Source organism: Furipterus horrens, unplaced genomic scaffold, assembly GCF_987537825.1.
Source record: "Furipterus horrens unplaced genomic scaffold, mFurHor1.1.pri manual_scaffold_5, whole genome shotgun sequence".
Lineage (NCBI taxonomy): Eukaryota > Metazoa > Chordata > Mammalia > Chiroptera > Furipteridae > Furipterus > Furipterus horrens.
This window is the reverse complement of record NW_028327175.1, coordinates 97,912,974-97,933,756: the sequence shown is the minus strand read 5'-3', so window position 1 is coordinate 97,933,756 and position 20,783 is coordinate 97,912,974. Positions and strand designations below refer to the sequence as shown.

Below are 20,783 nucleotides of genomic sequence, written 5' to 3'. Positions count from 1 at the left end.
TCTAAAATTTGCAAGAATTTAGCTAATTATAGTTTTATAAACAGAAATAAAACATGTAATTTTTCTCCTTGCCTGGTCCCTTGAGAATTTAGAAACTCTTATTGAGTATTCTCATTTTCATGGCAATACAATTATATTTACATGAGTTCAATAAGAATCTGTCTTTCTTGTAACAGAACATGACTGGAAACACTGGTTGTGCAACCAAGGTTTTGATTAGAATGTCATATTTGAGAATGAGGGTATAGAATCAGATAGGACCAGACAGTTTTAAGGAACTAAGATTGACTTCATTGAGCCAATGCCTACAAAACTCTCTTAGGAAAACCAGCCTTGTAATTGTCTTAGAGTGTTTCCAGCCTCACAGGTGAGTAAAGAGGGCCAACGCAGGAACTTTAGGATATTTTGGTGACTTTGAAATAAGAAATTAACCCAAATCTATAGGAAATGCTGGTGAAGTCTGGTGGTGAGTTCTTGGCTTGGCTTCCTAACCTTGAAAGGATTTTCAAAGTCTAATCTGAGATTTCTCATGAAAAACTTCAGCAAATCAAATTTTAAAAGGTCTGTGTGGTCAATTGACATTCTTCTTACACTTATGTAAATAATCCGGCCCAAGCTAATGAGACCAGACTTTCTTTGGCAACAAGAATAACCTTATTTTGGTTATTTTAATCAAAAAGAGGGATGGCTGTAGAGAGAAATTTTATGTCAGTGGAAAACTACAGCACTCCTGTGGGTTATCATACTCTGGTCCTATTAACTGTCTTTGAAGTTCTATTACTTACCTTTGAATTGGACTGGATCCTACTCGTCGTCGGCAGCCGTCCGTCTCAAGAGACGATGGTGTAGCTTCTCAAGAGTCCATCTGCACCGCCGAGAATGGCTGTGCAGTCCGACTCGGGAGTGACACGGTATCTGTCTCCTCCCGTGTTGAATCGACATCTTGCGATGACGCTGGAGTGTCCTCTCCAGTGAAGCTGAAGCTACAGAGCCTGGGCAGGGTGATATGGAGGGTCTGCTGTCGCCCATGCAGCAGACCCCCCCTCTCTTCGCAGCTGAAGGGTCCAAGGGAAAGACGGAGTCAATACAGCTTGGCTTCAGGTGCGCCGCAGGAGTTGCCGGTGTTGACTACAACGTCGAACCGCCTTAGGGACTCCGGCTCCGGATTTTCTGTCGGGGTTTACTCCCTTAGCCTTTCCCCTGAAGAGGTATGCCGCAAGGCAGCGGAGGTTTTTTGGAGTCAGAGTTTTCCTTCTCTGACTGGATCCTACTATCTCGTACATTTTGTCAGTCTTTACCAAATTCTCAGTTCTTCTAGTACTCTTCAATATCTGGCTACAACTCTACAAAGTACTAAATATCCACATGGGTCAGACCTGGAGCCATGCTCCAGAAAGCTGGACTGTACCCAGCCAGTCATTCACGCTGCCCCCATATACATCTGCCCAGTGAAGTTCCCGGCCCCTTGTCAGACTGAAATCCGAGCAGCTTTTTCCTCCATTTCCAAGTTCATCGCTTCCTCTTATTCCAAGGTGGAAAATTCATACACAAATCCAGGCAGCTCAAATAACACTTGCCCAGCTGTGTTTCACGCAGCATCTCCACAAGCCAGGCTCCAATTCAAATTCTGTACAGGAAGTTCCCATTGTCCTCAAGGAACTCTCGCCCCCGCTGCACGACTTTGCTGCCTTAGTTCTGGTCACCCAGTTCTGCCTTCCATTCTTCCGGCTTGTCTGCACTTGACAATCCATCACCGTCAGTTCCTCTGGTGCCCTCACAACGGCTGGTGGAATACTTCTGCAACTCTCTCTGACGACCTCGGGCTGCAGCAACAGGCACAAAGCTCTCCTTCTCTGGGCGCTGGATTCCCTTATTCCTTCCCTTCTGTCTCCTCGGTGTGTTTGTACCGTGACTGTTTGGTCCTTCACCTTCAGAGCTGTGCTGTGACCCTGGCCTTGGGATGGGGCTTCGCCTCCCGACACAGAACGGCCTGTAGAAAGCCGCTTCCCGGTATCCTCAGAGCCTGGAAGCCGGCGGAGCGGGTGGGCGAGCCCAGCTTTCTTAAGGACTTTTTGATCCTGCTTCAGTTTCTGCTCCAATGTGGGTACAGACTTTTTAAAAAATCCTTCTGAGCACATCGGTGCTGACATCAAAACCTTCGGTCAGTCTGGGAACTGACCAGGACTCTGCAAATTCATTATGTAAATACCGGATCGGCTCCATGGCTTCCCTCGTCAGGCCTGCGCGGGGCACCTGGCGCCTCCATTTGCCTCCGAATTTTCTGTAACCCGATGGCTTTTCTCTGCCGTTTCAGGGCGCTGGAGAAGAGAACCAAGGGCAGAGGCCAGGCGCGGACGCAAGGTGGGCGGCTGGAGAGTCTCGGGCTAATTCGCTGAGCGCCCAGCCCTCTTCTCTTTGTTCACCGCCCCAGAAATCGAACACCTAGAACGACAAGCAGCCCTTGAGCAAGCCGAACTCTCCAAACGGGTGATGAAACACCTCACTGGTGAGGGGACTCGCGCTCCCAAAGGAGCTGAACACCTGCCCCTGCGCCTGGGATAAGGGGAAAACAAGGGCCGCTGCGAAGGCGGCAGCTGGACGCCCGGCGCCCGAGGCCCTGCTTCAGGCCCAGGGCCCGGGAAGGAGCCGGTACCTCTCCACCTCCTGCTACTCCCGCCCCTCCGGTTCCCAGTCGGGTCGAGCTCCGGCTCAGGGCCCATAGGGCCCAGGCCTGCCACCCCTCGGGTCGCGAAACCACAGCAAGGGCAGCACGGACACGTCCGGCGAGCAAGAAGCTCAGGGTACCCGCCATGTTGACAGAACTGCCTTCAGCCCCAAACGCAAAAAGATTCCTTTTTTTAAAAAAAAATATTTATTTATTTATTGAGAGAGGGGAAAGGAGAAAGGGAGAGAAACATCATTGTGTGGTTGCCTCTCACTCACACCCCCAACTGAGGACCTGACGTGCAACCTAGTCATGTGCCCTGACTGGGAATCAAACCAGCGACACTTGTCTCACAGGCTGATGCTCAATCCACTGAGCCACAGCAGCCAGAGCTAAAAGATTCTATTCTTGATCAAACTTTAATTAGGCTCCTCTTGAGCGTTCCTCTTGTCTAGGCCTTGACCTTGTTAGCCTTCCATGTCCGTACTGTCTTGCTGGGCCTGCATCTCTCGGTCTTAGCAAGAATTCTGCTATCAATTTATTGAAACTCCCCCACCCTTATCTGATCACCCTTGATATCTGATCAAGTTCCTCATCTCCCATCTTTGATGTCTAAGTCCTGGGCCTGCCTTTAGCAAGAATCTTGTTGAACCAGTTTAGGAAGGGGTCTCCTATCCTTGAAGTCTTCTCTTAGTCACTTTCTGTCCTCTGACTCCTCTCATCCCAACTCTGACCCTTGGTTATAAATCCTTACCTGCCTTTATTGTGTTCAAAATTGAGCCCATTCTCTCTTCCCTATTGCAGTAGTCTTAAATAAAGTCTACATAATTGCTTAAGCAAGTATCAGAATAATATTTCTTTGACAACAGCAGTCACCAGAAACTAATATACAGGTTTTTGTTTGTTTGTTTTTGTTTGTTTTGTTTTGCTTTGTTGGTGTAGCTCAAATGCACAAACACATAAAAAATGAACATTTTGCAAAACCAATAGTATTCAATGAAACACTGTTATAGGCATAAAAAAAGAAAATCCTGCAAAGAGCATGTCTAGTGAAATGTGAGCTATTCAATATGGCAGGCAACAAAGATGCAAATTGTCCCCTTTAAAAATACAACAAAACCACTGTTTTTCTACCTTGATTGCCTCTTTTGGGTAGGAAAAGTGGCCCTGTTAGAGTTATTTCTCAAAAGGCAGAAGTGAAAGCCCAACAGGATTCCAGGTAAAATCTCTTGTGGGCTCAGAAGTCAGGAACTGAAGCCCCAGGAATCCTGTTGTAAGAATTTTGTCAGCACTGTAAAGTCCCTGGATGGAGTTACTTTTGTTGTTTTTATGGGTTTTGCAATGAAAATTACCAGTCTTAAAACATTAACATTAACAGAAGAAGAGCCTTGATGCTTGTCTTCAGAGACAGCAAGGATATGGAGGGCTGGGCAGCCTGTTTCCCACCAGACATGGAGGAAAAGGGAGGCCCAAGGAACAAGGCAATTGTAGCAACTGCTAAGGGTGAGTTTGGCAGACCATGTCCCCACGGCCTATGGCCAAGGACAAAAAGGGGGAGTACAAAGGGCTGGTCTGGGTCAGAAGAAGACCTGTAAGAAACAGTTAAGAAGCCATCTTCAACCTCTGACATATATAATGAGCATCTTCAAAGTGGGTAGACAGCCAAAGAAAAAGGAAAAATCACTGTCTTCCAGCTCTAATGGGACAATCACAAGATGGTTTGAAAAGGGGACAGAGTACATGTAGGTACTTATGGAGATACATATATTTCATGACAAACCTCATGACTTCATTTTGTAGTTAACAGGAATGATTGGTAACTATCAAGCTAGAGAACAAGGTACATGAACTATGAGAGAAAGAAGAGACATAGCCCTTACCTGGAGAAGCAGGTAACCAGGTGGGAATTCAGGTCTCAGAAACAATCAGAGGGTGATCTGATCATGGCAAAGTACATTTTTATATTTCCCCTGTTCCCCTATTTCCTTCTCCTCCCCATCCTAGTGGGAAATGTAAATTTTATGCAATGCATCCTGGATTATTGGACTATATGACCTTCTAACAACTCTCCAAAAGAAGAAACCATAAGACTGATCTTTCTAAACTCCCTCTCCCTTTCTCCTTTCCTTCCCTCCTCACCACCCTTTCACAAATAGGTCCATGAAGGACAGTCCACTGTAGGATTAGTAGGCAGGGCTGTAGTGCTAGTAAACCAATTCTTGTGTACTTGTATTGTCTCGCTTCCTTCCTGTGAATTGGCAGCATGTAACAGGTAAGCCTGATTCAAACTGCTTTAAACAATAAGATGTATTATCACACTCAGAAACAACCCCCAAAGTATCACCAGTGGCTTAATCGTGTAATAAAGAACCCAAGTTCTTCCACCACTCCTCTCTGTTATGCTCAGTGTTCATCTCTTCCTAAGGTTGGACAGGACAGACTAGGTAGGGTGGATGGGATGGGTTGGGGTGGAGGCTACTCATGTGATTGCACCCAAAAAGGGGGATTCCTGGGGCCAGGCAGCAGTGCAGTCCTGGGAGCTGTTGAAAACTACAAGGCAAGGATTATAGAGAAAAGCCTACCCTGAAGGAAGTCAAATTTGAAAATGAGCCTTTTAAACCACAAATGGCCAGTGAGATCAGCAGCCAAGGGCTGTTGATAGAATAAAGTGAAAAAGAAAGAGAAATGTGAGGTCAGTCAAGATGTTAAGAAAAATTAAGTTATTATTCCTGGGCTTAGACAAAAGGAATGCTACTGTTAAAGGGCCACCTGGACTGTTCTATCAGGATAAAACATTTCTCTGGTGCCATTGTAGGTCAATGCCAGGAAAATTTATTTCAACTTTTTGTAATTCCTCATTCACATCACTTGGCCTTGCCGAAAATATCACATCCTTTTGTTCTTCCCTTGTAAGATGAGCTACATATATAATGGCCACTTTGTTCTCTCTACAAGCTGATGCCTCAGGGAGACCTTCATTGTTGATGACTGGCTCCTCATAGCGCAAGCAGGCAAACTACAAAGGTTTCTTGTCTCTGTGCCCTCCACCATGCAGTCAGTACCCAAGGAGCAAAGCATTCAACCTCATCCTTTCCCAAAGTCTGGACATATTGCCATCTTGTCCACGTAGTGCCTCTCATTTCTCTGTTCTTCAGCTTACCCCGTTCCCAATTTAAAGTGTTTCAGTACAGTTGTCTAGAACAGACAGAAAGGATGCATTTGCAAGCCCATCAGAAACTCACCTCTTTTGAGATGACATTTAGCAGAGATGCTGGAACATGTCTGATCTACCCAGGATGTTGTAGGCTGACACGTGCTTCTGGTGAGTGTTTTTTCCCTTTTGAAAATAGATACTGGCTTTGAAGAAGACCCAAAGATCTTCTACTTGGCTTCAGTTCATCCCCTATAGTCCCCACCTGCCCCCTGTAACAGTTACTCTCAGGCTTTTAAAGCTGAAACCTGAAGCATAATGACAAATCCCTGGCTGCAGTCTACCTTAATCTTTCAGAGATTAAGTGTTCCATACACATTCTTAAATAATAGAGATTTTGGGAGCATCATTGAAAAGATGAGAAGGTATATATATACTGATTTTTTTTAAGTAAACAAGTTTGGGGGTGAAAAAAATCTTTCTGAAGTTATCACCAATTCCACTTGCCCACCCTTAGACCTGTGTGACTTGGAAAAACCCTTCCCCTCTTCTATGGTGTCATGATATGTGATGTTCCTAGCACTGACTAGGTTTTATGGACTATCTTTACTTCCCAACCCAGTAGATTGCACCCCCACCCCACGCTACCTGTTCTGCTCAACTCTAGAGAGAATAGAAATTATAGGCACCCTCAGTTGGAAGGAAGAACAATTTTATGGAGCTATTTATAGTTGGCTACATGCTTGTACAAGGTTCAGGAAACACTGTGTGTGGGGACATGCTGCTGAAAACCTCGCCTTAGTGACCCCCATCTGGCCCCAGATATGAAGCTAGCCCCATTATAAGGTTAAAAGGATTGGAGTGGGGAAGCTGTCCAGGGAGTCATACCCAGACCAGCTGGACCCAGGATCTAAGGTGAGCCAGAAGGTGGTTCATGAAACCATCAAGGCATTGTGCAGAAATGGGCAAAGCCAAGAAGGTGAGCCTGTTTGGTGCCAAATCATATAACCAGCTAGAAGGAAAAAGGCACAATGGTCAAGCAAAATGTGTCGAGTTGTATATCCATATTCATAGCACCATTATACACAATAGCTAAGCCATGGTGTCCACTGATGGGTGAATGGGTAAGTAAAATGTTGTATGTGTCTGTATATATGTATATAGAATATTTAGAGTGAAATAGAATTTTTATTCGGGCTTAAGCAGGAAGGAAATTTTGACATATGGTACAATATGGTCGACTTTTGAGGATTTTATGTTAAGTGAAAGAAGTGATTCACAAAAACACAAATACTGTATGACTCCACTTACATAAAATAGGGTAGTAGTCAAATTCATAGAGACAGAAAATAAAATGAGTTGCCAAAAGCAGGGAGGAAGAGGAAATGGGGAGCTATTATTAGATGGGTAGAGAGCTTTCCTTTTACAAGATGAAAAAGTTCTGGAGATGGTGGATGGTGGTGATGGTTGCATAACATTATGAAAGTTTTTAATAGCATTGAACTGTACACTTAAAAATAATTAAGATGATAAATTTTATTTTACCACAATAAAAAACAGAAAATATTATAATATTGAGTAATTAAAGCGAGTGTCGTCGTCGTCGTCGTCGTCGGCAGCCGTCCGTCTCGAGAGACGATGGTGTACCTTCTTAAGAGTCTATCTGCACCGCCGAGAATGGCTGTGCAGTCCGACTCGGGAGTGACACGGTATCTGTCTCCTCCCGTGTTGAATCAACATCTTGCGATGACGCTGGAGTGTCCTCTCCAGTGAAGCTGAAGCTACAGAGCCTGGGCGGGGTGATATGGAGGGTCTGCTGTTGCCCATGCAGCAGACCCCCCCTCTCTTCGCAGCTGAAGGGTCCAAGGGAAAGACGGAGTCAATACAGCTTGGCTTCAGGTGCGCCGCAGGAGTTGCCGGTGTTGACTACAACGTCAAACCGCCTTAGGGACTCCGGCTCCGGATTTTCTGTCAGGGTTTACTCCCTTAGCCTTTCCCCTGAAGAGGTATGCCGCAAGGCAGCGGAGGTTTTTTGGAGTCAGAGTTTTCCTTCTCTGATGTGCCCTGACTGGAAGATCGAACCAGCGACACTTAGCTCGCAGGCCCACGCTCAATCCACTGAGCCAAACCAGCCAGGGGTAAAGCGAGTGTATAACATTTCATATAATATTTTTAAATGAAAATTTGTTGTATGTATGCATGTGTACATGTACACACGTATACATATACATACAAAATATAAGCTGAAATATGAGCACTAAATACAAGATAAATATTTCCCTCCAGGGCATAAGGGAGGGTTAAATGTATTCCAACAGCATTTCAAAGAGGCTTTAACAATTATGCTTTAATTTTTCAGATATGTGGTGGGTACATGAACACGTATTAAATTACTTTCTATATTTTTTATATGTTTAAAATGCTTCACAATTGCAAAAACTGTGATAACACAATGTTATTAAAATGGCAGTTATAAGGGGTAAGCACAAGACAAAGTAAATAGATTTGGGGACCAGATAATGCTACAGAGAAGTGATGGTAATTGAGCTGGAGCTGGATTGATAAGCTAGAGTTTACTAGATATAAAATGAGAAGCTATCCCAGCCTTGTGAATGGCCATAGTATGCTTGAAATGATGTATACATGGGGTGAGAGCCCAAGACAAGTCTGAAATGGTAGGAGAAGCTCTGAAAAATTGTGTAGTATGCCTTAGGCCAAGTTTCATGAAGAGTGTGCCTTGGAGTATCTGCCCTGCCAAATGCTTCATGCAAACAGGCATCATGGTCAAATGAGTTTGTTCTGCTACCTGCCTCCCACACCTCTTGAACACCCTTACCCCACTGGCTAAGCATCTTTATTCTATCATTCCAGGATGATTATAGCCATGGGAGGGCTTTGTCTACTTCTGATCCTCTACTGGCCTCCTGAGCTCTCTATCAAGAGAATGGTTAATTCTGTGGAGCCTCTTATGGACTGAGTAGTGTCTTTCTGAAATTCACATGTTGAAGACCTAACCTCCAATGTGACAGTGTTTGGGGACAGGATCTTTAAGAAAGTAATTAAGGTTAACTGAAGCCATAAGAGTGGGGCTCTGATCCAATAAGAAGAGGAAGAATGATCAACAGTGCTCATGCACAGAGAAAAGACCATGTGAGGACACAGCAAGAAGGTGACCCTCTGCAAGCCAAGGAGAAACCAACCCTGCTGTCACCTTGATCTTGGACTTCCAGCCTTTGAAACTGTGAGAAATAAATGTTTGTTGTTTAAACCACTCACTCTGTGGCACTTTGTTATGGCAGCCTGAGCAGACTAACATGGGCCTCAACTCTTGGCTGGCGCTGAAACTAAACTTTGTCCCACAAACTCCACTGTGATTTTCAGAGATTCTTGGTTTAAGATTTTAGTCTCTCACCCTGCAAAGTCCCAGTATTTTATCAACTCCCTGAGAGGAACCCTGGTCAAGTGCTTGAATCCTGTACATTTCTTTCCAAAACTGAGCTAGTATTTCTGCCTGTCATGCCCCCTCAAAAAAATAGTTCCACTTTTAGGATTTGCATGTGTTATGAGCTAAATTGTATCCCCACAAAATTCATGTGCAAAAATCTAACCCTCAGTACCTAATAATGTGACTTCATTTAAAGACAGGGTATTTAAATCGGTTATTGAGTTAAAATGATGTCCTTGGGATGGGCCCTATTCCAATCTGACTGGTGTCCTTATAAGCAGAGATTAGGACAGACTCACACAGAGGGACAACCATGTGAGGACACAGGAAAAAGAGAGCCATCTGGGAGCCAAGGAGAGAGGACTCAGAAGGAACCAACCTTGGTGACACCTTGATATCAGATTCCAGCCTCCAGAACTGTGAGACATTAATTTCTGTTGTGTAAGCCACCCAGTCTGTGGCACTTTGCTATCACAGCCCTAACAACCCAATACAGCTAAAGTTGGCCCAGGGTTCAGGCCTGACCCATGCCCCGAAGTACAAGCCACTCAGGCAATAATGGTTGCAGAAACCAGCTCAACTCCCAGCCCAACATTTTTCTCTTTTACAGTCTCCACCTCTCTTGTTCTCCTTACCTAGATAGCTCTCTACTGCCTCCAGACACATGATCTCTGCATTTCATCTACCTTTTCTACTTGTTCCAAGCAGCACTCTGGTTTGCCACAAGCTACCCCACCCCACCTAGAAGCAGAAGCCCTTGATCTCCTTATCTCATCATTGTCATTCTCCCCCTCCTCCTTCTCCACTTCCTCTCCCCCCCCTTCTTTTTAACTTTCTGAAATAGAAAAGGACCATGTTTTATCTCTTTGTAGCCGCAGCACCTGGCCCAATGCCTGCCAGTCAATATTTGTGGAATAGAATTGGCTGGATCTAACATGAAGCTAAGTACATAGTAGATACTCAACAAATCAATCCATTGATTCAGAGCAATACAAAACATCGGGAGTCTGGGATATGGCCATGAAATCACAGAGCCAGATATCATAATAGAGACCATCTTGTTAAATCCCTCATTTCACAGATGAAACCTTGTGAGGTTCATTGCTCCATCTAAAACTACAAGTCACATCAGAGGCACAGACTGGCGAGACTAAGCTACAGATTCCCTTCACATGCTCTTTCCCCCTAAACCATCCTGTTCTAGTCTCGTTCTACACCATTCAACCAAGACAGAGTCAGTAAAGCATTCTGTCCCAGAGGCCAGCAGTGGAAATGTTGATTCAAGAAGGTCCCTCCAGCCTGCCTAATACTTCTTTCCCATTTGAAGGAGGTCAGTTAGGAGACTCCATTGTTGAAGAGTCTTATTTGTAGCCCAGTGGGAGGGTGTGAGATGCTCTGTCTTCATTTCTGTGGGCATTCCAATATCTGTTTGTCTCTAGTTCAGTACCATTGAGCCTGCCACTCCCATTCTTGTTGCTCTGTTTTTATATGCCTGAAATTACAATGTGCCAGCTTCAGTCAACTGCTTACCAGATTCCCTTAAAAGTGTATAGCATTGTTAAAAACCATTGTTTTTAAAAAGCGACTTTAAAAACATGACATTTATTAGCCGTTATATTAAGATAAACTATAAAGTTTTCCCCAATGTAGATGTTAGCCTTTGATTTAAATTCCATCTTGAGTAAACTAGGCAAGAAACATTAAAAGCAGAATGGCTTTTAGGACCCACTGGGTAATGCTAGAATTTGTGGCATGCTAAACACCAGCAGAGCATCTGTGAGCCAGTCTTAGTTAATCACATTTGGGGCCCAATTAAACTTTTCCTGACTTGCTGCAGTTTCTACCTGAGCCCCAGTGAAGGGAGCACAGCGGGTAAGATTGCCACAGGCAGAAAGCAACTGCAGCTAGGGCTGGCAAGCACAGGGTTGCTGCTCATTAACTGGGCTCTTTGCAGATTCTGAAGGACAAGCAAGAACAGAGCCAGAGCAAATCCAATGATAAGAGACCTAAACCCCCAAGAGCCACTCTTTGCACAGAGCTTCCTTTGAATGAGACCTTCACCTCCCAACTTCCCCTCCCACAGAGCTGTGAATGGTGGCAAGGAAGCTGCTAAGCCCTGTGGGGTCAGTGAGTCAGGACAAGGAATAACTTGAGCCCTTTGGGGAAACTGTGCCATCCTTCTATGATCTGTATTAAGTTCAGTTGCTCCAATCCACAAATGTGTGATAATCTGTGCCACCTTTGTTCTTTTTAATTTACTGAGAAGAATATCCAGAATATTGATCTCAGTCTCCCTTAGGGTGACTGTCTGATTTCCATATTCAAAGGGTTTGGAAAAGAATTACCTATTGTTTCTTCCCTTGGAAGAAGTGGTCCATTTGCTCAACCTGATGTACCCTTAAGGTGTTTGGGTTGGTAAAAATGGGGTTAGGGAGGCCTGGAGGGGTGCTGGAAGAAAGGTTCATCAGGACTGGGAGGAGGAACTAGAGCTGATGTCTGAGCCAGGAGGACCTTAGTCAAGGAGGTGTTTTTCTCCAATCTGCCCATGAGCTAAAAGCTAGACATGCGCTTTGAGAAGGAAATGACACAGAAGAAATATCTGCCACCAGGCTGCCTACTGAAGTGAATGCAAAGCAGAGGAGCTCCAGGGAAAATGGAACCTGGTTTCCAGCCTCCTGTCCCCAACTTCCCCTTAGCAGAGCCACTAGTGACTGTGTGGCAGTGGACTCCAGTCTCTCATGGTTCTCAGGCCCCTTGAAATTTGCTCAGGAAGAACTCATCAACAGTCTGTGGGCCCCTACTCCTGCCAGAATGGCCTCCAAAACTCAGCTTCTACGTGGCCTGCAGTGCCCTGTTCTCTCTGCAGTACTCATTTCTCCCTAGGTGACTGACAGCTAGGTGGTTGCCTTTTCTTCATTCATTCCTTCAATTAATACTGTTGGAGCCCCTGCTATGTACCATAGCATCATTCAAAGCACTAGAGTGCTGGAAATCCCTTGCCCTCAAGGAATGTGGATTCTCAGTTGGGGATAGGAGCTAGACAATATGCAAAAAAATAAACAATCCCAGATAGTGAAAAATACTAGAAAGGAAGTAAACATGGTGGAATGATGGGGGACAACTGAGGGAATGTGGGCCTTCTTTCGAATGGAGGTCAGAGTAAACCATGCTGAGGAGGTAACTCTGAGCCAAGAGTTCAGTCCCTCTAAGCCAGGGATTTTCAACCAATATGCCACAGCACACAGGTGTACTGCAAGAATTTTTAAAACATGCAATACTTGACTATTTAGCCAGTGGCCCTGACCTCTTTTCCCTTAGATTGTAAAATAAAAAAGTGACAACAGCCAACACAATAATAGCTATCTGATGTGAACAAATCAAAATTCTACCTATTTTACTTGTCAGGTCAGCAAAAGATGTATTTATTGGTGGGCCACAGAATTTTAGTAACTGGTTTATGTGTGTGCCATGATATGAGAAAGTTTGAAAATCGCTGCCCTAGGCAAAGCAATCCACAGATTCAGAAATTCTTGTAGGGGTGGGGGGGAAGAGTGGCTTGTTGGAGGCAAGCAAAGGTAGCCCAGTGGCAGGACCAGAGCGAGCAAGGACAAGAGTGGGGGGAGGTGGCTGGAGCAGTGGGAGGCAGAAGCCTAGCACTCTGGGGACGTGGATGTTTACAGGCTGAGTGGGCAACAGTTTGACATGACATTGCAAGCGCAGTGAGAAGTTGCCGCACAGCTGCGAGCAGAGTAGGGATGTGATCCGGTTTATATTCCGAAAGCCTCATTCCTTGTGAATAATGTGCAGGACAGAGACAAGATTAGAGACAGGAAATCCAATTAGGAGGACACTGTGGTGAAGCCTCTGAGACGTGATGGGATTCAGGCGAGCGTGATGGCGGCCCTGGGATATAAGCCGCTGCGGAGGAGACGTATTAGGGACCTAGACTCTGCAGGACCTGCTGGTTAACCAGGTGTCGGGATGAGGGAAAGAAGGGTTTTGGCTTTGAGCAGCTGAGTGACTGGTGGCAGCTTTTATGATACTTAGGGGAAAGGATCAGGTGAGTAGCCCACAGACTTGGGTCGTCATGGAATGTGAGCAGAGGTAGGAGGTGTGGAGTGGGCAAGGTTTTCCTCTCAACATGTTGAGTGTGAGATATATCATATATGCCCAAAGATGTCAAGCAGGCAGCTGGACGTACACCTGGAGCCCGAGGAGATGTCCAGCTTTGCTCTCTGCTTCTATGTTCCTGTTCTGCTGCCCCTCTTGGAAGGAGACAGAAAGCTCACACAGAAAAGCTCTCAGCTTTGGTAACAAAGAGATGAGAATTTGATCTCCTGTCAGCCTCTTGATAGATGAGTCACTTTGGCCAAAGTACTTCATCCCTCTGAACTCTTGGATGCAGCCCGATGGAGTTGTTTTGGAGGTCCAATGGGTTAGGCCACAGTAGGTATGCAATGCACGTTAGCTTCTTCTCTTCCCTATTGCCACTCTGGCTACTGCCCTGAGCTGGGGCTTCCTGGATTCAACAAGCTTCCCTTCCCCAGGGGCTGGAGTTTTATTTTCAAACAGGGAGTCACTCAGTACTTACTGACTGCTCAGGGAAATCTCTTTCCCAAGATTCCCTGAGGAAATTCCCCAAGATTTTAGCTTAGAGTCACATGCTGACGGAAGGATACACTCCCTCAGACACCCATGTGCAACTTGGCTTTGAACATGGTGGCTGAGTTTGGTCCCCGGCCCCAGACCCACCCAAGTAAATGTGTCTCCTGCTAGGCCCTGGTCCCTTCCCCATCATGCCCTGTGTTCTTGACCTAACCCAACTTGCCTTGCTCCTCTCCAGATTACTACAAGAGGTAGCTGACTTGTCTCCCTGCCTGGCTCTCCACCAGACACATTTGTAAAAATGGGTATAGAATCACCTTGGCACCTTAAGCAATGTGTAATGTGTCCCTGGCTTACCATTCTGAACTTCTCTTGGTCCCCTACTTTACATATGGCCCATATTTTAGCTGACACATTCTTATTTTTTTTTTGTCTCAGTACTCTTTTGCACACTTAAAAGTTATTGAGGATCCCCAAAATGCTGTTGTATATGTGAGTTATAACTTTCATTTATACTACATTACACAGTTTAAAACCGAGAAATATATTTACTAACGCAATAACAATGAGTCCATTGCATAGCTAAAATAACATATTTTTTACAAAACCAACTCTATTTCCAAGCAAAAATTTGGTGAGAGCAGTGACGTTGGCTTTATTTTTGCAAATCTCTGAAGCCTGGCTTAATGGAAGACAGCTGGATTCCCATGCCTGCTTCTTCACTCAATATGCTGCAATATGTTATTTTGGTTATATTATATGTAGATAATCTAGTCTCACACAAACACAAAAGTGAAAAACAGGGACCTTGAGGACCCCCTAAGGGGTTCTTGTGGACTCACAGGGGCTTGTGGACCCACCTGGAGGGCCAGAGCTCTTGTTAAATTAGGCTTTTCCCAATTCTCTGAATAAGGCCCTGACTTATCTGCTCCTACCCTCTACTCAGTTCTGTGATCCTTCCTCTTCTTCATGAACTTGTCAAAACCCTAGTCTAGACCCAGCTCAGATGTGTTTTTACAACAGACTGAAGAAGCCACAAGGCCCAAGGTAACCTAAAAATAAAAGCCAAAGTGAGAAGCAACAAGCATTTATTTGAGATCCAAAATAACAGCTACTTAGGAAGCACTGATTCAGGCAGAAGCCCAAATAGTGTTCTGATTAGGAGGCAAAGGCAATGAATATTTATGAAAAGGGAAGGAGAACAATTACTTCAATAGAAGGAAGCCATCTCTATTGCTGCAGATAAGCTTAACACAGTGATGCTAATTCTGAACAATGTTTTCAATTGTCAGTCCAGTAGTCATAATATCTGTTTTCTTGATATATTTGCAAAGTTGTTTGAGATACAGTGTTGCTTTGGGCCCAGTCCAAAGGTTATTTTCCCTTTTTTAAGTTCTAACGATTTGAGGCATAAGACAGTGCAGCCTCAACTCCATTTTTAACATGATTTCATTTATATTATCTTTTTACACCCATGAGCAGACAGAAGAACCATGTCAGTTAAGAGTGGATGCTTGAAGGGTTGACATTCTCTCTGTGACACAGCTCTGCTAGCTTCCCACACATCCAGAGCTGTCCTTGGCCTGTGCCCAAAGGACCCATAGACGGAGACATGTATGGGTACATAAAATGAGTTTGTAGGGTATGGTGGAATGCAGCTGTCTCTTATGTAGGTTTGCATGTGCAGAAGGGAGGGGTGCAAATGAGGTGCAATCTGTTCTTCTTGCACAGATCCCTGGACTAATGTCTGAGCCCTATTCAAAGAGAGGTCACAGACAGAAGCTTAGGAGGCTGTTTCATGAGGGACTCGGCCAAGCACAAAAGCTCAGTCCTGTTGCCACTGAGGTCCCAGGTGAAAAAGTGGGATCCAGAGTTGGCGAAGGTAGCATGCTCCCCACTTGGCACAGAACACCTGGCTGCTCAGGCGTGTAAAAATAGCCTTGGCAGTGCCCAAGAACAGCATCCTCAGCACAGAAAGGGGGAGTCTCCTAGGGAATGCTAGCACTCATAGTAACAGCAAGACTCCTTCATTTGGGTACATGCACGGAGAATATTTTCAAGTGTTCCTGGTGGTAAGTTTTGCAAGGAACTAAGGAATGACTCAGGAGAAACTTGGGTTGGCCCCATTTCTACATTAGGGGTATTTCTAGGCTTCTTCCAAAGTCTGCTAATCATGGCTTCTCAGTATCAGGCACAAGGCAGAAAGTGTGTCTTTCCAATGTGTGCGTGTTGCAGGGAGCATGCCTTAGTCCAAAGCACAGGCCCTTCTGTCATGGAGTCTTGGTGCAGAGAGCAAGGTCCTGGGAGCTGCCCTGACTGCCAGGGCCAGCCCCATCCCTCCCCACAGTGCCCATCCATTTATTCCTTCCACCTCCCAGACCCCCACCCCTGCTGGGAGAATGAAGCCCTGCACTCACTCTGTTCTGGAATCCCCATCTTGCTGCCTGAGGAACTACCCTGCTGCCCAGGATTAATCTCATGCCCAAGTCATTTCCACCCTGGCCCTGCTTCTCAGCCCAGCACTTCCGGCTAGAATATAATGATTCATTCCTCCTAATGCACAAGATCAGAGCTGCCAGCCCCCTGGGCCATGCACAGGCCCGGCCCGGAGCAAGGCGGCCTGGCTCAGGCACTCAGCAAGGACACACGCCGCCTGTGCCCACTCTCACCAGCGGGGGCTACAGTGGCCCTCGCTGTCCTTTCTATGCACAGAGTTCTGGGCTCTTATTCAAAGCACACATCTGAATCTGGGACTCCGGTGGTCATTATTCTCTCAGCCAGTCAGCAAATGCTGGCCGAGCCCCTGCTGTGTGCCAAGCATGCATTTAGACATCAGAGTCCCAGCAACAGGGGAGACACACTCCTAATTCCCAGACAGCTTACCCTCCGGCAGGGGGGACTGATGTCAAACAGCAGCAAGGGTCCGTAATAGAAGCACATGTCAGGAGCCCCCAGCACCACCGATGTGCCTGCTGGGTCTAATCTGTCTCTGCCACTTACTAGTCCTAGGCAACCCAGTAACCTCCCTGAGGCTTCGTTTACCCATCTTTAAAGTGGGGGTCCTCCCAATCTACAAAGTCGTTACAAGTTTCTGACATAGAAGAGAGCCTTGTACGAGGGTTGCATGCAGCTCTAACTTGCTCTAAAATGAGCCCCAAGGAATCAATTGAAATACCTGAAAGAACAATTTCCCTTAAAACAAAAACAAAACACAACAAAGCACACGAGCTCAACTGGAAAGCCCTGTTAGCGTTTCCTGGGGTGGCTGCTGGCACAGCTTTAAGCACCCCCACCGCCACCCCCCGCCGACCAGCTCCCGCCCCGGGCGCAGAGGAGGAGATGCTCCTTTGTAGCCAGAGCTTCCCACTCCCTCCTTCTGCCGTAGCTCAGGGCTGTGTGCTCAGAACAAACTGTTCTGTTTGAAGCGCTGACGCCGCCTAAACATCCTGATTACAGGAGCTCCCTAAGCTTCCGCTGCTGTTTCCAAGCAGGGAGCAGGGAGGAGGCTGAAGAAATAAAACCACCTCTAATAGGTGATTACAGATTCCCAGGGCTTCTTAACTGCAGCTTCCACATGCCATGCAGAGGAGCATAAAGGGAAGACTTGGCGTGCCTCTGAGGGGAGAATGGCCGTACCCCTGCTGAGCAAAGCAAGCCGAGGGACACTTGGCCCCTATGCAGAGGCAGGATGCAAGGAGAGGGGTCAGGAGAGGGAACACTGAGTACCTTCCACACGGCAGGCAGTCAACACCTTTCCAGCACACTCATTTCTATCCACAGTATCCTAGAAGGTGAGTCTTATGTCCCCTACTTATTATGTGGGTTGCCCAAAGTTATGTAGATATAAGTAGAGGAACCTGGATTCAAAGACCATGTGGGTCTGATTCCAGAAGGCCTTGTAGTTCACCCTAGTCCAGACTCCTAACAAAGTCTCAGGGAGGAAAGGGGGATGCCTCATGGTGAGATGGGTTCTCAGGCCACTGGTCACTCTGGGACATCTCTTCAAACTCCACCACAATGGCTGTAGTCAACCCTTTACCTAACTCGCCCAGACCACCTACCTAATTAGACCTAGGGGTTGTCACCTTTGGCCCCCTCCATTTCAGAGAGGAGATGTCACCTCTGCTCACCAGAAACTGTCTACCCCCCGCCCCCTTCCTCTGCCATAGCCCAGCCTTTGTGTCAACTCTTCCATGTGCTTTAAGGTAATCAGCTGTGTTTCTTAATTAGTCATCATTATTGACTTGACATCCTGCTGTCATTTAAATAAACTTGGTGAAAATAATGAGGCCCCTAATAATGTGCAGTCTTCTTGTGCTAATTAATTTTTTGTGAACAAATTCATTGTTAATATAAATAGCAATATTAATCATGCCAAAGATCAATATTTGTGCGGGCAATGAGCTCTGGAGCCTAAGCGAACGGGCACCTCAGTGACAGTGGCTGTTGGGACAAGTCCTGAGACTGGCTGGAGGAGAAGCTGAGCTTGCCTGAGAGAGGAGCTGCCAGAGCGGTGGGGGCCAGGAGAACAGGTCCCAGATGCAGAGTCTGTAAAAGAACTGGAGGTGGCAGTAATTGTGGTTCTCTTGGAGAGCCCTGAGGTCCAAACACTGGTACAAATTCAGAAATGCTGAAGATCCACCATTGTCTCCACTCCCCCCAACTCCAGCCACATCCACCTGATGTCCATTAGCCATGCGTCAATCAACAAACGCCTTCTCTCAACACCACTTTCCCCTGCTCTGCTCACATCGTGGCTTCAGTTTACGCTCCCATATCCAGTGGCAGCCCCTCCAACCCAGCCTCCAACCAGAGACTAGACAATTAATTGCTCTACCACAGACTTTTCCAGTGGTTCCACCCTCTAGAGTAGAGTTCAAATCCTTTCTAGAACACAAGTTCTTTCCATGGCACAGAAGCCTTCCCAATTTTAACCGTTATTATCTCCCCAACCTACATCTCACATGCTTAGCATGCTCTGGGGACTCTTCCTCACCCCACCATTGCAACTAGTGAACTCCTATGCACTCTCCACCCTTAAAATCTCACTTCCTCAAGGGCCTCCTTCCTGCACCCCTGCTCAGAGCCCTTCCTCGTTCAGTGATTCCTAGGTTTGCTGCTTTTATAGATCAATCACACTGATTATAATTTTCAGTTCATGTGTCTTTCTTATGCCCTGGACTGTCAGCCTCTCGAAGGCATGACATTTGCCTGATTCATCTCAGGCTCCATACATCCCAGGGGCTCATAAATGTTTGATGAACAAACAAATGAGCAAATCAATCCTTGTGGGAGAGACTGGGGAATCAAGAGGCAGGTAAGCTGAGACTAGAATCTCAGTTACAAATTGAAAGCTGGAGAGCACGGTGCACATGGTGCTGCCTGCAGGCATCTTGGAGGCAGTTTGATTTCTCCGTAAGTGGACTCACTATAGACTAAGTGCGTTTATAAGGTACTGGTTGAAAGAAATGGGCAATAGTGCAGACATCTGCAACCAGGTCCAACTATTACTACTGATGCTGGCTGGATACACAGCTTGAGGGAATAGGGAACAATTACCAACCGAGTTTGGCTCAAGATCTCAAGCCCTGCATGAGAGAGGGGAACCAAAGAGGGTGAACTATAGCAAACCTGAACTGTCTCCAGGAGACATATTTCAGGAGGTCCCAACAGGCAAGAAACAGCAACTGCCAATGAGGTAAAGAGAGCCAAGTTCCTTGCAACCCCATGGAGGGGACTTGCTAAAAGGGTAGTATCTCCTGCTCTGAGAAATGCTGGGTTCTTGCTGAGAATACAGAGAGGTAGGGGGTCCCATCACCCAGCACTGAGCAAGCTCTCAAGCCACACACACATCAGGACTTCTCAGAGCCTCGCCAAAAGTGCCTGGCCTGGGGACTCTGAGACCTAATTCCTTCAACATCCAAAGAGAGACTTATTGAGCCCCTGCCAGGTACCGGGCTCTGTACTAAGGGCCGAATATGGAAGAGTTTTTCCTGGTCTAATGAGTTTCTAAAATGTTCACCTTCAATGAAATCCCAGCGAGCGTGATCTGGGAGAGAACCAAAGAGCTATTGGGCTGGTCTGGAATTTTTATCTCAAAAAATTTGTCAGCCTCTTTCTCCTTGTCAGGAGGTAGGCTAATATGAAAAGAAGTATTCCTTTACAGCATAAAAAGGGAAGATTATAGATGTGAGCTAAGCTTTATTTAAGTTGAAAGTCCAAAAACTCTCTCCCATGTATAGAGAGTCCAGTATGTCAGAAGGTTTAATGCCCCAGGGAAATAAACTCACATTAATATTCAAAGACTGTGCAATTCACAACTGATACTAAATTAAGCCATGAAGTGCAACCATGCTAATTGGCAAGAGGCATATGACAGACAATAATAGGATAAAAGTTCATTTCTTACTTGTAATTACAAAAGAAGATTTTTAGAAATAAAGGAACGAACTCCAGCATTCACCATATGGATCCCAAGGACTAAGGTTGACCAGCCCTGCTCTTGCGCAGTGAGACACAACAGTGTTTTTTTTATACTGGCCTGTCAAGACATGGTACTTTACATCCAGGGCAGAGTTTCAATGTAATGAAATGCACCTTTGAGACCACATATAATATATAACAAAATTCCTTCAAGTAAAATAAATATCACTGAGTAAGAATTCTTTAGGTGGTGCTAGTTCTCTGGTTTTGATCACAATGAATCTTCTTTGGCCTGCTATCTGTTAGAGATTGTGAGGAGTGCAAGACTTGACTCATCGACACCACAGTCTAACCAACAGAGAAGAGGCACAAGGAACTGAGAAAGGTGAGCCAGCAATCAGCTTTATTAAACAGCTGCCAATGTATAAGGCAAAGTCGAACTGGAGAAACAACTTAGAATTGAGGCCAGAGTAGGGCATCCTATCACTGCCTGC

The 20,783-nt window shown here is 45.8% G+C and overlaps 1 pseudogene; it reads right to left on the bottom strand.

Annotated features, from left to right (window-relative positions):
- Positions 1-1,620: 1,620 nt before the first annotated feature.
- Positions 1,621-2,812, bottom strand: LOC150009130 (neugrin-like; annotated as a pseudogene).
- Between the last annotated feature and the right edge of the window lie 17,971 nt (positions 2,813-20,783).